Raw genomic sequence first — 15,805 nt, 5'->3', positions numbered from 1 at the left:
ATTATCATACCTGTTTGAAACTCTGAGAAAAACTCCACCTCTGAACGGCGTGTTTAGCCCTCTGTTTGCATCCTTCTGCTAAAACGCAGGCTTATCTTGGACTTTCCGCATGTTTTGGAAGAGCACAAAAGTGAGTCTCAGGTCTCAGAGGGCGGAGCCAACACACGGAGGGTGGTGCGGCCACTGAACTTGGATTTAAGTGCCCTTTGTGACATCAAAGTAGGCGTTTTTTTTCCAGATCAGAGACACTTATTATTATTATTATTAGACTTATTATTTTTGTCATGTTGGACTCCCCCCAAAAAATCTAGGGCCTTTTTAAAAAAACTGCTGCTGTCAGACTCCCAGAGGGATGCTGCTGGGACGCTGCTCGGCCGCCCCGCCTCGCGCATGTCGCATTGTGTCCACCATAAAAGCCGAGACGGAGGAGGCAGGACCAAATTCATATTTAAAAAGGTCGCGATTGTGCTCGTGTGAATAGCTGCTAGCTCCCCGGACTGGCCCAGGGGCCCGTCAAGCCTTATTCTTCGCACTTAACTACCACAACCTATTTGGACTGCTCCAATAGACTCCATGTCCGCCGGCTTTTGAGCTCCCCGACCCACTTACAGCCAGAGAAGTGGAGGCAAGAGCTTGCTGGGGAACAACATGTATATATATATAAATCTAGAAATATCTTTTTTTTTTTTTTTTTTTTTTATATATATATTTTTTTTTCTTTTCTTTTTTAGCCTGTACGCCGACTCCGCTGTTTCTCAAAGCAAAATTGTTTTCATTACAGTCTCTCAGCAGCGCTGCCTGGGGCCACTCTGTCACTGCGATATGGGAAAATTGGTGGCATTGAAAAGGAGACAAATTGGTTTGTGGCCTGCGGGAGGAAGGCAGAGATAATTAGCAGGGGCTCAAAACTCGGCCGCTTTACATGACGAGAGCTGTGTTTTTTTGAGGTTTTTTTTCACGCCGCACGCTGCTTCTGCTTCTGCTTCGTCTTGGGCTGCAGATGATCCTTCGCTCGCAACGGCCGTAATCAGTCTGAGTGGCGGCTCTTGTCAAAGCGAGACTTGCACCGCGTTGCTCCATCATTGTGTAACTGCGAGGCGTTAAGCTGCCCCGACGGCCCCCCCCCCTCGCAATTTCAAGTGGTGGTGAAACACACACACACACACAGTGTAAACCCATTTTCACTTCCAGCTTCTCCTCCTTCAATTCCAATCATCCCTCCTTTTTTTGTTATCAGTGTGGCCAAAAGCACTTTTCTAACACATTTCTTCAGCTTGGCAGCCGGAGAAGCAACGCAGTTATTGCAGGCCGGCCTTCATCACTGAGTTTATATGTGTGTGTCTGTGTGTATACATGTACTTTATCAGGCATTGGGGTCTGTTTTCCCTCCTTTGATAAAAATGTTGTGCGCACTCAAAAACAATCTCTTTGATTCAATGAGTGCCGCTATGGCTGTTAATCCCTGTCACAGTTGGTAGTGGCTTCCACCTCTTCCTGGTCTTCTTGTTTTCTTTCTTTATTGTCAGAGCAGCTTGATGGATTTGCTTCTTCTTGTTGTCGCTCCAAAGAAATCTTACCGACAAAGAAAAGCTGATGGCAAGCTATCAAAAAAAAAAGAAAATTGATGTTGGCAGGACGGATGGGGAAGATTTTATTTACCTTTCCAGAATCTGACCGATCCTGCTGCTTTACGAGGTTAAATCGTGGACAGGATGGGATGAACTGGATGAAGAGAAGCAGCTTGGAGACTTTGAGACGTGAAACGCAAAAATCGGAGGTTTCGTTCTGCTTCTGAAATGCTGCTTCGGGCGTCGGGAGGAAAATCATCCCAGTTAGAGACGCACGGCCGCGGACATGTGAGGGATCAGGAGGTTACTGGGAACACATCATGTCCTGCAGGGTTATTTCTTTCCAGACCTGCTCTTTAATATTAATAACCATCATGTCTGGGGCTGAGAAGAGGGAGACGGGGAAAGCGGGAGGCAGGGAGTGAGGTGGGGTGAGGATACAGTAGGGCAGGGGAGTGAGAGAGAGAGAGAGAGAGAGAGAGAGAGAGAGAGGAGAGAGAGAGAGAGAGAGAGAGAGAGAGAGAGAGAGAGAGAGAGAGAGAGAGAGAGAGAGAGAGAGAGAGAGAGAGAGAGAGAGAGAGAGAGAGAGAGAGAGAGAGGTCTGAGATTCCATTGGGTGGATTGGAGAGGATTTGGCCCCTTTAAATAGAAGCACCTGTTCATCTGGGATTAGTGGACGGCGCGGCTCTACTCCGGGGGTTTTGAGCGAGGTTGGTGCCCGCGGCCCAATCAGGCCTCGGCTCATCCTGGATGGAGGCGTGCGAAGGAGATGGTAGCCCTGGTGGCGTGCGAGAGGCCCGCCTCTGCTCGGGGGGACGGAGTCCTGATGCCTCATAGAACCATGAAACAGGCTGGTTTAGATGAGAGTTGAGTGACACAGACACGACTAGACACAGCCAGTCTAGTCCCGGGAACCAAAAAAACGATTGTATTATGTTGAGAAATGAGTTAAATTGGATATAAGTGCAAGATTTCTCCTCCAAATTGCCTCCACCATCCGAGGAAGAAAAGAAAGTGCCTGTGAGTCACCTTGTATTCCCAAATCCTACTTCAGAAAAATGACTTGGCACCGTTTCCAAACATTTTTTCCCTTGAATTGTCTTCAGAGCGCCGGTTAGGACATCAGGGCCCAGCAGAGCCAGCGGGACTTTTTGGATTTTTATTTTCTCTCTCAGTCTTTGGCTGCCTTCAAACGGACTAAATCACTCCAAAAAAACGGCTCCACCGCGCCTATAATTGGGTCGGGGGTGTGTATTAATAGACGCAACCTGTCTTTCCAAACACATTAAACGCGAGCCGGAGCCTCGGGCGGCGCTGAACGTCCCGGATGGAGTTCAGGGGAAAAAAAACAAAACCATGCAGGTGTTTACGGGAGGCGGCCACCTCGTGGAGCTCCGATCGAACCCGGGCAGGTGGAGACAACGACGATGGCGGCGGCAGTCATTAATGTGCAATCACGATGATGAAAGGTGGCTCGCCCTCTCTGGGTCGGTGGAGAGACCCTGCCTCAGGTGGAGGAGTTCAAGTATCTCAGAGTCTTGTGATCCACAGGCGGCACAGGCCGGGCTGTCGTGATGAAGAAGGAGCTAAGCCGAAAGGCGAAGCTCTCGATTTACCGGCCGATCTACGTTCCCACCCTCACCTGTGGTCATGACCTTTGGGTGATGACCAAAAAAACAAGATCGCGGATACTAGCGGCCGAAATGAGTTTCCTCCACAAGGTGGCTCGGCTAGGGCACCCAGAGGGGCATTGTGAGGAGCTGGGTCACTCTGAGGTTCAGGGTGAGGAGCTGGGTCACCCTGAGTGGCATTGTGAGGAGCTGGGTCACCCTAAGTTTCAGGGTGAGGAGCTGGGTCACCCTGAGGGACAGGGTGAGGAGCTGGGTCACCCTAAGGTTCAGGGTGAGGAGCTGGGTCACCCTGAGGTTCAGGGTGAGGAGCTGGGGCACCCTGAGGGGTATTGTGAGGAGCTGGGTCACCCTAAGGTTCAGGGTGAGGAGCTGGGGCACCCTGAGTGGCATTGTGAGGAGCTGGGTCACCCTAAGGTTCAGGGTGAGGAGCTGGGACACCCTGAGTGGCATTGTGAGTAGCTAGGTCACCCCAAGGTACAGGGTGAGGAGCTGGGTCACCCTAAGGTTCAGGGTGAGGAGCTGGGACACCCTGAGTGGCATTGTGAGTAGCTAGGTCACCCCAAGGTACAGGGTGAGGAGATGGGTCACCCCGAGGGACAGGGTGAGGAGCTGGGGCACCCTGAGTGGCATTGTGAGTAGCTAGGTCACCCCAAGGTACAGGGTGAGGAGCTGGGTCACCCCAAGGTACAGGGTGAGGAGCTGGGTCACCCCGAGGGACAGGGTGAGGAGCTGGGTCACCCTGAGGTACAGTAGAGCCGCTGCTCCTCCACATGGAGAGGAGCCAGCTGAGAGGGTTCGGGCATCTGTTTGGGATGCCTCCTGGAAGCCTGCCTGGAAAGGTGTTCCGGTCATGTCCCACCAGGAGGAGACCTCGAGGAAGACCCAGGACACTCTGGAGGGACTAGGTCTCTGGCCTGGGAACGCCTCGCTGTCCCACTGGATGAGCTGGAGGAGGTGACTGGGGCCCCGGCAAGTCTGGGTGTCTCTGCTGAGACTGCTGCCCCCGCGACCCGACTCCGGATGAAGCGGCAGGAGAAGACAGAAGAGGAGAAGATAGACGATAATGATGATGTTGACGATTCTACCAGAGAGCTGAAAAACGCAATTTATCACAATAAAGACCATCAGTCTTCATTCCAGCGTGTCGCCAATTTGCTTCTTCCCTCGGCTCGGTTAAGCCCCGAGTGGTGGTGGGCGGGGAGGGAGGAGTTGGGGGAGGAGGGTGGCGGGGGCGGGGGGGTGAAAGATATGCCCATGAATCACTTAACAATTTGGTAATGAAATCCCTCACCCCCCTAACGTGAATGTGCCGTTACTGTAAAAGCTTCACAGTCGCCCCTGATTGAATCAGCCGCGACCCGACAACAAACGGCGTCGATCCCTCCTGCAGATGGTCCCGACCCGGGGCGCCGCCCGCTGCTCACGTCCCCGCCTGCCTGCCTGCCTGCCTGCCTGCCTGCCTGCCCTGCTCAGTAGCAGCAGCAGCAGCAGCAGTGGCGGTCGTCCCCTAAGCGGATCAGTGCGTGCACGCTGCCGCACAATTTCATTAAGGGTCACAATGCGGCGGCGGCGGCGGCGGCCGTAATAAACTCCCCCGTGTGCGCTCGCAGCAGATGGAGCGCCGTCCCGAGGAATCCCAGTAATGAGGGAAGTAGGCCGGCAGCAGCAGCAGCAGCAGCAGCAGCAGCAGCAGCAGCAGGCGCTTCAGGAGATAACCACCGCTCTTTTCTTCATCCTCCCTTCATTCTTCCACCGTACTCACCAGATCCTTTGGTGTCCAATGTCCGATGGCAACCGTCTCAGTTGGATTTCTCAGTGAGGTCAAAGGGCAGCAGGCCTTCCTCAACGCACCGGATCAAATCAATGGATTTTCTTTTCTTTTTTTTGCTGTGACCAGTGTTGAATTGATTTTTTTATTTCTGGTTATAATCGGTGATGACTTTGTGCTCTTTGCTGTCCGTGCGTTACGTAACAGCTCAAATCTCCTTGTAATTAACCTAACGTGCCAGATGGAATGTTGTGCACGTGCACTGAATATATTCCTGATGGAAATCGCGTGAAACAGGGGGTGTAAAGTTTGCATAGTAATAATGATAATGAAAAAAACAGCAGAACAACAGGTTTTTAGGCCACGCAGTCCTTTGCTGAACTCTGCTTTCCTGTTTGCGTGTGTGCAGAAAAGTGGTCTTTATTGAAGGGGGCGGGGCTTATCCCTCCCATTTGTATACATCTGTTTTTGTTAATAAATGTCAGACGACCAAAATAGTCTTCATTTGAAACCTTTCTGCTCGCGCGAGGACGAGACTTTTTCATGTACATGCAGTATCTGCTCGCTTCCGATTGGTCCTCGTACGCAGACGCCGCGTCGCCGCCTCTCTCGGCTTTGACAAACACTTGTCGCTGGCCAACAGTTGCGCGTCGACGACATTCTTTTAAAAATAGCCGTGTCAGAAAAAAAAAGCACAGAGGCGGCTGTGGACAAGGCGGCAGCAGCAGCAGCAGCTCCTTCAAATTCTCCCAATCAGCTCAAGCTCTAGCTAGCTAGCTATCTATCTATCTGTCTGTCTATCTGTCTGTCTGTCTGTAGAGCTATGTATTTATCTATCTATCTATCTATAGAGCTATGTCTTTATCTATCTATCTATCTGCTGCTATTGTCTGCTGGCAGCAGGTTTTCCAGCGAAGCCCCGCCCCCTCTGAGCAGCGCCGTGTCAGTCAGCGTTTGATATGAAAGAGCATATTGACTCTCACTGGAAAAAAACAGAACGAAAACAGTTGCACGGCTGTGATATCAATTATGCAACCGGCTTTGGTTTGGCTTCAATGTGCCCTGTCACTTACACACAGTCAGGCTGGAGTCGGGTCGCGTCGGCCCGCTTTACGGACCCTCCCACTCTTTGTCCCGGAGGTTCCCGGGGAACACTGGTGGGACTCTGGCCAGTTTACCAGCACCGCCGCCGTCAGAGGGGGAGGAGAAAGGAAGCATTGTCTGGCGGCTGCGTGGCTCAATGAGACTCTTTGTTGGCTGACGGGGCAGCATAGAGGGCGCAGGCCGACCCGTCCGGCCCCTCGGCCCAGCCAGGACGCAGCCGCTCCCTGGTTTTATGCCCCGTCTTTGAGGACGGTCGTGAAAGGACCAGTGGACGGTCACGTCTTCTTCCCAAAGCCCAGCGGGGGGCGTATTAAACCCTCAGGTGGGCAAACTCTTAGAGGTTGCCGTTACTGTTTTGGTCTATTTCTTTAAATAAAGCAAACAACAACAGCAGATGTAGATGTGCAGGGAAGCTGTTTACTGTAACAGCTCACTGCCAACTACTGGCCTGGCATGCGTACTGCAGCCTGTGTTTGTGGATCTGCGTGCATGCAGACAGTTTTTTTTTTTTATAATAAAGGTTCGATATTCGACACATTTTGCAGATTTTTTTTAAACCCCAGACTCCAGTGAAGCAGCTCTGCAGGACAAAGAGAAGTCCAACCTTTAGCTCTCTGTTTGCAGCCTCCTGCTAAAACTAAGCGGGGATGGGCAAACTTTCTGACTGGTGGGGGCCACAATGGGTTGTATAATACGACCGAGGGGCCGGAGCAGCAGCAGATGGATGGAGTGTTTTGGTGAGCCGCCTCACAGAAGGAGAAAATACATTATAGGATATGTAGAAAACATTTTGCTTTAATGTGCTTTTGCTTTTTGCTTCAAAGCAAAGTTACAACCAAATCAGTGTCTTCTAAGCCCCTCAGTGTTCAGCTCTTTATTGAAATGACTCTGAAAACTCTGAAAAATGGATGAAATGCAGCTATTTTATGACTTACTTACGATTGATATCAGTGTGGTAAGTCAGTCATAACTTACTATTGAAGAAGATATGATGGGCACAACTTGAAGATATGCCCATCATATCGTCGAGTTCGGCAGGCCGGATTAAAAAGGAGAATAAAAGGAGAGCTGCACTCCTGCACATACACACCGTGCTAATGGTTTGTGTGTTTCTCTCGCCTACACGTCTGCGTGTGAGCGCTGGAGGAAAAAAATGTAAAGAAGCGACAGCGGCGGCTCACAAATACAACATTCGGGCCTTTTTCTCTCCTGCGCGGGTGTGTAGTCTGCTTGCTCAGCGTGGTTCCACCCCCTCCACCCCCCACCCCCCACCCTTCTAGCCTCATCTCTCCATCGCTTCCCCTCCTCGCCAAAAAAGAAGAAAAAAAACATCCTGGACAATATACAATTAAAATTCCTGCGATGAAAAGGAGCCGCTGATTAGTTCCGACGACCGGAGGAAGTCGAAGAAGATGAAGGCTGGAAGAGGAAGAGGAGGAGGAGGTTCAGTCAAAGCACCTGCGTCAGCTCCTCGTGATAAGTGATGAGGAGGAGGAGGAGGCGGAGGATGAGGAGTGGAGGGGGTGGTGGAGGAGGAGGAACAGGAGGAGGTCAAGGAGGAAGACGACGATGATGAGGAGGAGGAGGAGGTTTAGTCAAAGCATCTGCGTCAGTGATGGAGAGGAAGCAAGGAGGTGAAGGAGGAGGAGGGGGAGGAGGAGGGTTTGAGTTGAAAGTGAAGGACAATATCAGCCTCCCGCCAGTCCGTCACAGCTGTGCGGGCATAAGAAGAAAGAAAGAATGAAAAGAAAAGAAATCAGAGCTGACCTTTGGAATCATCCAGGCTGCTTTGTTTGTGTGTTGGTGTCCTGGAGCTCCTCCCCAAACAGAATCACGCTGGGAGAAAACTGCTGCGAAAACTGCAGGATGAGTCGCTGCTCGCTATGGCTTGCACATCATTTTTACACGCTGATAGAAAGAGAAAGCAGGACTGTCAACTTCCTGCAGGAGGTGACTGGCTGGCTGGCTGACTGACTGGCTGACTGACTGGCTGGCTGACTGACTGACTGACTGGCTGGCTGGCTGACTGACTGTCTGGCTGGCTGGCTGGCTGGCTGGCTGGATGGATGGATGACTGACTGGCTGACTGACAGCTGGCTGACTGGCTGACTGACTGCCTGACTGACTGACTGACTGACTGGCTGGCTGACTGACTGACTGAAAGGATGGCTGACTGACTGGCTGGCTGGCTGACTGACTGACTGACTGGATGGCTGACTGGCTGACTGGCTGACTAGCTGGATGACTAGCTGACTGACTGAGTGGCTGCTTTGGCTCAAATAATTGTGCGAAGGTTTTGCCTCTCTACTGTCCCGTCGATGCATGAAGACTCAGCACTTTAGGTCTGTTTCTTATCATCGTCACACAATCAAAGCACATTTCTCTCTGTTATTATCTCCCAGCGACCCGACTGGCTCCGCCTCCACCGGCGTTAGCCAAGCCGCTAAATATATACATCCATTTTAGCTGCAATCTGCATCCACATCTGTCGGTGGGAGGGAGGGGTGAATGTCCAGGCGCAACCGGCGGATTAACAATTTCATATCCCGTCCGTGTCCCGCAAGGCCCCGCAATGTTGCCGTCCGGTCCGAGGCCGACGGAGTCAAATATTGACTTGTTCCACCTTCCAAATCCGTGCGAGGTGAGCAGGAGGCCAAAGCACTGCGAAGCCAGCAGCCGCTAAGCCTGGAAACTGTGTCTGACAAAGCCTGTGTCCAAAGCTCAGAGTGGAGCACGCTTATGGCACGTGTGTGTGTGTGTGTGTGTGTGTGTGTGTGTGTGTGTGTGTGTGTGTGTGACACACTACAACGTGTGATCTGAGGGCTAATAGTATCTGCATCTTATACTTTAATCTTTGACCTGACCTCTTTTTTTCAAATTGATGCCATGCAAAATTAAATTAACGTAAACGGATGAAGCTCTGTTCCTCAAGCGCCTGGTTATTGCTGACAGGTCTGTACTTAGGAGTTTAGCCTTATGCATTTCTACTCTATTCTATTCTATTCTACAATACAGCATCAATGCCCTCACAGCTAACGGGGTATTAGCTAGCCCGCTAGCACGCTCACACCATTGTGCTGCTTGGTCGCTTGGTTGAAGAGTCAGAATTGTGCTGCTACTGACGGGAAAAGAAACACTTGGGCAGCAAACACGATTCCGTCTTCTCTTCATCTCATTTAATCAGCCGTTTTTGGAAACAGTGACAGAGCGTTGCGCTGTAAATAGCACCAAAAGGCGTCTGATCTCCCAGTATCTGCTGACGCCGCCCGCGGAGAAGCAACCTGGGCGCCGTGCAGCCGGATTTTAACTCATCCGAGGGGTGGGGGAAAGAAATATAAACTTCTACCCTCTGTCAGTCTGTTTCATTTCTCAAATGAAAATAAAAAACAAATATTGCTGAAGATCTTCTCGGCGTGTCTGCAGACTGGCTGCCTGGCAGGTTTTGGATTTCTGCCGCCTGTTTGGATGAGTCTGTCCAGCGGCAGCCAGACCGTGACTTCCTGTGTGACGGCTCCGTGGACGGAGGCCTCCTGCAGAAAATTAATGTAATGGAGAGAGCAGAACGGTGGTGGAGGTAGAGGAGGGGGAGGTGGTGGTGGTGGTTGGGGAGGTGAGTGGAGGACTCGAAAAGGCCGATTTCCTGTGTAATTCATTAAAAGCTCCGAGTGTTTTGGCCAATGAATCAAATTACCGTTGTTTGTTTTTACCTACTCGCTCTGTGTGTAGCCTGTGTTGCCACTGAGTGTGTGTGTGTGTGTGTGTGTGTGTGTGTGTGTGTGTGTGTGTGTGTGTGTGTGTGTGTGTGTGTGTGTGCGCCTGCACCATCTGCTGTATTTGCGGAGCGCCTCCTCAGGTTTCAGCCCCAGTCCCTCTTATCGTTCTCCTTCTGAGAAAAGCTGAGCCTCTACCTGCCGCTCGCCCTCTTGCTGGCTCGCTGCGGGGGGGATTTGCAGTCATTGGTCTGATGCTGTTGTTGCTTCGACCAGATGACCAGATGCCCCTTCACTGCCCCAGCAATGAGGAGAAAAACACCCAGTCCTACCAACACACAGCAAGCATGAGCCAAGTGTGGAATTCTGAAGGATGCCAGTTGCCTCGGAGAGCAGAGCGAGTACTATCGGTGTATTTTTAGGGGGGGGGGGGGTGCGTTCAACATCCAGACTGTACACAACTCTGAGTGCTCAATGCTTGACGTGCGCATACGTGAGTGGGTCATTTGCCTTCACGATGAGGAATAATGCAGATGATGCAGTTTATTGTTGCTCTCTCGCACTCACACAAAAAGTTAATTTGCATGGATGGACGCTCGCCGCACTGAGGTGGCGTGAGGGCCACGGGGACTCAGAGGGTTTGTCCTCACGTACAAAATTACAAAATAGAGCAACACAGTGTTGAAAATATGATTTATTTTGTGCCTCATTTATCCCCAGTGACCCGTCGCTGCTGGTTTCCAGTTTCCCACGGGGGAGGGGCGGAGCCTGAGAGGCGGGCGGCACATGTGTCAAATCACCCCTAGGGGGGAGATTAGACGACACACCGCACACACACTGGCGTCGTGCCACTTTGGGGGAAAACATGTTGCTGCAAATTGTTTGACAGCAGGAAATGTGAGTGACGGACTTTTCGGATTACGAGCGTGTTTGTGTGTCTGCGAGGCCGTTTTGTGTGTGTTGTGAAAGAGATTTGGCACCTTTGTCAATTTCCCCACGGGGTAAATACATTAGATTTGTGAGCCTCTGTGTGTGTGTGTGTGTGTGTGTGTGTGTGTGTGTATGTGTGTGTGTGTGTTTGTGTGTGTGAGAGAGAGAGAGTGTGAGTGTGAGAGTGTGAGTGTGTGTCTATTTTATTTAATGCTGTGCAGAAAGTGAGTAGGCAGATGAAGAGAGAAGTGCCGCAGCTGAAACTGGGCACACACACACACACACACACACACACACACACACACTAATGCATTCAGTCCTGTATGTTTATTTGAATGGCCCAGTGAAAGATGTGTTTCGAAGATGTGACATCTGCTGCAAGACGACACTCACCGCAGATCGAGCGAAGCCTTCTGGGAATTTTGGGGGCGAGAAAATAAAAGTATGATTTAAAACAAATAAAGAAAAATCATAAATTTCGCCTCACATTGCAGCCTCGAACACCCCACACCCCTACCAACACCACCCAAAAAAAGTGTATTTAAGGCTTCCAGCGATTCCCTGGAGGTCTGCGTGTGTTGAGTTGCAGCTGCTGAAACTTTGGAATGAAAATGTTTAAACCGGATTAATTCATCCGTGTTGTAAAAGCGTCGCTGCTCACTTGGCTTATTTAAAGTGGGATATAACTGGCCGTGCTAAGTCGGTTCAGGCTACATTAATGGGGCCGATGGGGTGTTTTTTAAATATGTTTACTATTTATTTTTGGCCTCCTCTCCCTCCTGCTCTCCATCTAAATAACGGTGTTATGGATATGCAAATGACGATAGTGCAGCTTTTACGGAGGGCTGAGGGGGAGTGTGTTATTTTGATTTCAAACGGACCCTTTTACTCAGTTATGAAAATGCAAATTGCACCGAGCTGCCGGGCTGAAATGGAGCCGGGGGATGGAGTGGCCCCTGCAGCTGCACGCTCCAAAATCCTAAAATCCGCTGGCGAGGAGGGGCCTCCGCCTCCTCACTGCCAGCAGATGAGTTTAAAAAAAAAAATTATAAAAAAAAAAATTATATGTGGAAAAAAGTATCTGGTTTCTGTGACTTCATCATCATCATCGGCATCAAGATGCAGGTTAAGACAAACCTCTTCTTTTGAGAATGCAGGAAGCCGCTGAGGATGACAAATAATCACTTAGAATTGTTGAACTGTTTTTTCGGAGACCTGCTGTGCACGTGAAATAATTTGACACAAGCCAACAGAAATAAATCGAGATGTGACGGTTGAAACGAGGCCTGGGTTTGTTTTTCAGTATATCCCGCTCCGACCTGCCCGGGGCGGCCGAGCTGCAGGCCGCCGGCAAACATCAGCGCAGGTCTTCAGCAGCTGCAGCAGCCGCAGGCACCATAACACTGCTGCTGCTGCTGCTGCTGCTGCTGCTGCAATGTGCAGCAGTGTGTGTGTTCTGCATGTTAAAATGCTCCGTGTGTTTTCATGCTACGCCTGGGGTTTTTTTCCGTGTTCATGAGTGTGTGTGTGTTTGCGTCACACGGCAGCTGCTCTCGAGGAAGCGAGTGGAATTGGTGGCGTGGCTTGTCAGCTGGGGCAAGCATGGATGGATGGATGGATGGATGCATGGATGGATGCATGGATGGATGGAGACGGATGCAGGAAGGAAAATCAGGGTTGTAGTGCTGGGGGGGGGGGGGGGAATGAGGCTGAAAAACTGACTTCCTGGAAGGTGAAGGAACTCCGGACATTGTGAAGTTCACACCCACCACCATCAAAGTCTCAGCCTCAGACTCCGCCCTCCAGACCAGAAGAGGGCGCTATCAAAGCCCCCCTGTAGCCACTAGCTGCCAGAGCAGGACAGGACGCTACTGGTTCCTGCGGCCAATCAGCTTCCAGCGAGCCGAGATGTTTCACTTCGGGGGGCCGCCAGACAGGATTGATTATAGGCGAGGCACCGCTCGTCCAACCTAAATGGCTTTAAGTCCTTCGTCAAGCACGTAATTACTTTCTAAAGGTCCGTCGAGTGTTATTCCCTCTCCTGCTCCCCTCTTTATGTCGCTGCTTGATCATCAGAGGCTTTGCTTCAAAGTGTTCCAGCCCCCAGATTCCCTTTAATCAACACACACTCACGGCTGTTTGCTCTGCGGGGGTGATGGCCAATCAGCGCCGTCTTAAAGACAGGATTTGTGTCCAGGCTTCTTTTTCTATTTCTCCCCCACATCCCCCTCCCATCCCCACCGCTCTGGACAGCTGGGTATCACTCCAGAGCTGACGGGTCTTAGTGCTGATCGTAATGCTCAGCCAGAGACCCTGCTGCTGCTGCTGCTGCTGCTGCTGCTGCTGCTGCTGCTGCTGGTACTGGTGCTGCTGGTGATTGGTGCTGGTACTGGTGGTTATCAGAAGCTCTGAGATGCTCAGAGTCGGACTGTCTGTCCCCGAGATTTTGCTGTTTTTGTGGGATATTATTTCTTTGTCCTCAGGGTTGGATTTTTCAAATGTGTCTCTCTCCGGAAAACAAAGTCGTCGTTGCACGTTGAATAATTCATGGCGTGTTGCCTCTACAGCCTTTACATTATTCTGCATGGCAGTTGAGACGCTGTTGATTTGAGAAACAGCAACAGGTCGAGGGGCCTCACGGAGTCGGTGGGATGATTTCCAGCCGGCGTGGACGCCAATCAAACTGTTGGTTCTCATCGTGCTGTATCTGCTAACAATAATAGCGATATATTATTACTTTTCAGAATTTCATTCCTTCTAGGCCAACAGATTGAATGAGACTGTCACGTCGTTTCTCTTTTCACCGTCGACGCGTTTCAAGATGCACACACAGTAAATATTTCAGTTGGACAGTTGGATTTGCCTCCTTCTGCTTCAGAGCTGAAGAAAAACTGGCTAAATGTTCTTCTAACGAACCGTTTTCTGATTCGTGCACGAGAACCGAGTCATTTTAGAACCACCGCGGGCAAGTCAGAGAGATACAAACTCATGAGTGGCCCTCATAAAATGAAAGACCAGCAGAAAACGTTGGTCTGCGTGAGGCCACCACATTAACCTACTTCTACCTCGGCCAAGAGGAAAAGAAAACGTTCAATCCAGGAAAAACAGGCCAAATTCAGAATGAACTGTTTACATCCTCTGTATCAAATCAGGATTACTGCCATATTAGGCCAACCAGAAGCTGTGAGCTGCTGTTCTTCCCCAGACGGTGCAGCTGTGTTACCTCCCCAGCTCCCAGCAGAGGCCTTTCTTCTTCGCTGGTGCCCATCTGGACTCTTAGAGTTTTGGCCTCTACCATCAGCACCACGGTGCTATTGGCAGCAGACTGCAGTCTGGTATTATGAACTGGGTCCAAACTGTTCTGGAAGCCAGGAACCTTCTTCTTGTTGTTTCAGCCCAGTTTGTCGTCTCCTGGTTGCAGAAGCAGCACCAGTAGCTGGTGACCACGGTCGATGAGCACCGCCGGGTTATTTTCTGCTCCCGCACAATTAACCAGTGTCTGCGGCCTCGCTTCTCTTTCTATCCGAGTCACATTTTCCTTCCCACGCTGCCTGCTCCAGGCTTCCTACAGACGCTTCCTGTCAGCTGAAACTCTCTCCGCCTCAAGTGTAGGAAAAGAACACAGGAAAGACCGCGGCGGGCCAGAGAATCGGCATGTCGTAAGGTGGCGAAGCTTTGAGCGTCAGATTGTCTCATCCAAGATTATGAGCAGGATGATTGCAACAATAATGACCCTGATATTGCCAGAATTATTAGAAGTAATTATTGGAATCATTGGCCAGAGTTGCTATCGACCCCGACACCTAGTAAACACATGGCCAGTATCGCAGATACCGATGATATCACCAGGATATATCGATACTTTCCAATCAAGTGTTTCTGTGATTATTTCTTTCACCGTGTGGATTAATGATTGGCTAAAACCCAGATGTACATTTTGAGCAAAGCGTTTTAGTAACTAGAAAACACCGTTGGGGAAAAACCTGTATCTGGACCGCTGAGTCTGTGGGATGTCGGTCGGTCCGTCGGTTGGCCTCCACTCTTGCAACGCGGAGGAACGGCTGGAGCCCAACGCTGGCCTTCACAGACCGGTGCAGACCGGTTACGAGTAGTTACACCCCCGTCCCCCTCCCTCCCTCTCGCCCGCTCCCCCCATGGCGCCTCTCCATTCTCTCAGTCTGAATAATTTAACAAAGCAAAAGAGGACTTGGCCCGAGTGGAGAGGTTGGTTGGGATTAGAGACGATCCCGGCGGGGCCACAGGTAGCGAGGGCGGACGGACGGACGCACGGACGGCAGCCGTTTGAAGTTGGAGACGAGCTAGACGCCGTCGGGTGTTTAGCCTGGCGGGAAGAATCGGAGGTCTGGGAACCCAAAGTGCGAGAGCGCCGCTCTTCCTTTCTTCCTCTCGCCGCCGTGAGACTTTGCTAACGTATAAAAAACAAAAAGTGCAGCTCCACTCTGCGTCCACCGGGGGGCTTTTTTTTTAAAAAAAAAGAAATTGCGGTGGCGTCGCCAGCCTCTCTGGTCGCCATGGAGACGGAACCTTCGTGTCCATGGTGGAGCGCAGACCACCATGACCCAGACATTTTCCTGCAGGGGAGCCGAAGCAGCTGGGAAATTGTGGCGCTAAAGAACGATGGCGAGCGGGCGGCGGAGGAGGTCGATTCTGACGGCAAAGAAGTTCCATGGTGGATTTTTTTAAAAATCTATGGACGTTTGTTTGCTGTTGGGTTCTGTTTTCTTTTTGTGAAGAAAGCAAATCTCTAATGACAGTGTCCACAAAAAAATTGATTGTGTTGATTGGTCTGTGTATGCATGACAGGGGTGGGCCAACTGACTGGTGGGTCACAATGGGATGTGTGCAAAACATATCATGTAATTTTACAACCTTCACATTGAAAATGAACCAAAGCAAAGTTACAACAAATCAGTGTCTTTGAAGCCCCCACGGTATTTAGCTCTTTATTGAAATGACTCTGAAAACGCTGATAAATGGATGAAGTAAAACTATTTCATGACTTTTTTTTATTTTAACTTCTTCAAGTTCGGCAGGCCGGAATAAAAAGCTTAACGGGCCACATATGGCCCCCGG

At 50.7% G+C, this 15,805-nt stretch overlaps 1 protein-coding gene across 1 annotated transcript in view; it reads left to right on the top strand.

Annotated features, from left to right (window-relative positions):
* zdhhc8b (zDHHC palmitoyltransferase 8b) overlaps nucleotides 1-15,805 on the top strand; it is a 49,216-nt gene that overhangs the window by 21,571 nt on the left and 11,840 nt on the right. The gene's annotated exons all lie outside the window — the stretch shown is intronic.

This window comes from Nelusetta ayraudi, unplaced genomic scaffold (assembly GCF_046127955.1).
Source record: "Nelusetta ayraudi isolate G7.1 ecotype Tasmania unplaced genomic scaffold, CSIRO-AGI_Nayr_v1 ptg000098l, whole genome shotgun sequence".
Lineage (NCBI taxonomy): Eukaryota > Metazoa > Chordata > Actinopteri > Tetraodontiformes > Monacanthidae > Nelusetta > Nelusetta ayraudi.
The sequence above is the reverse complement of the archived record's forward strand: the minus strand, read 5'-3'. Positions and strand labels throughout refer to the sequence as shown.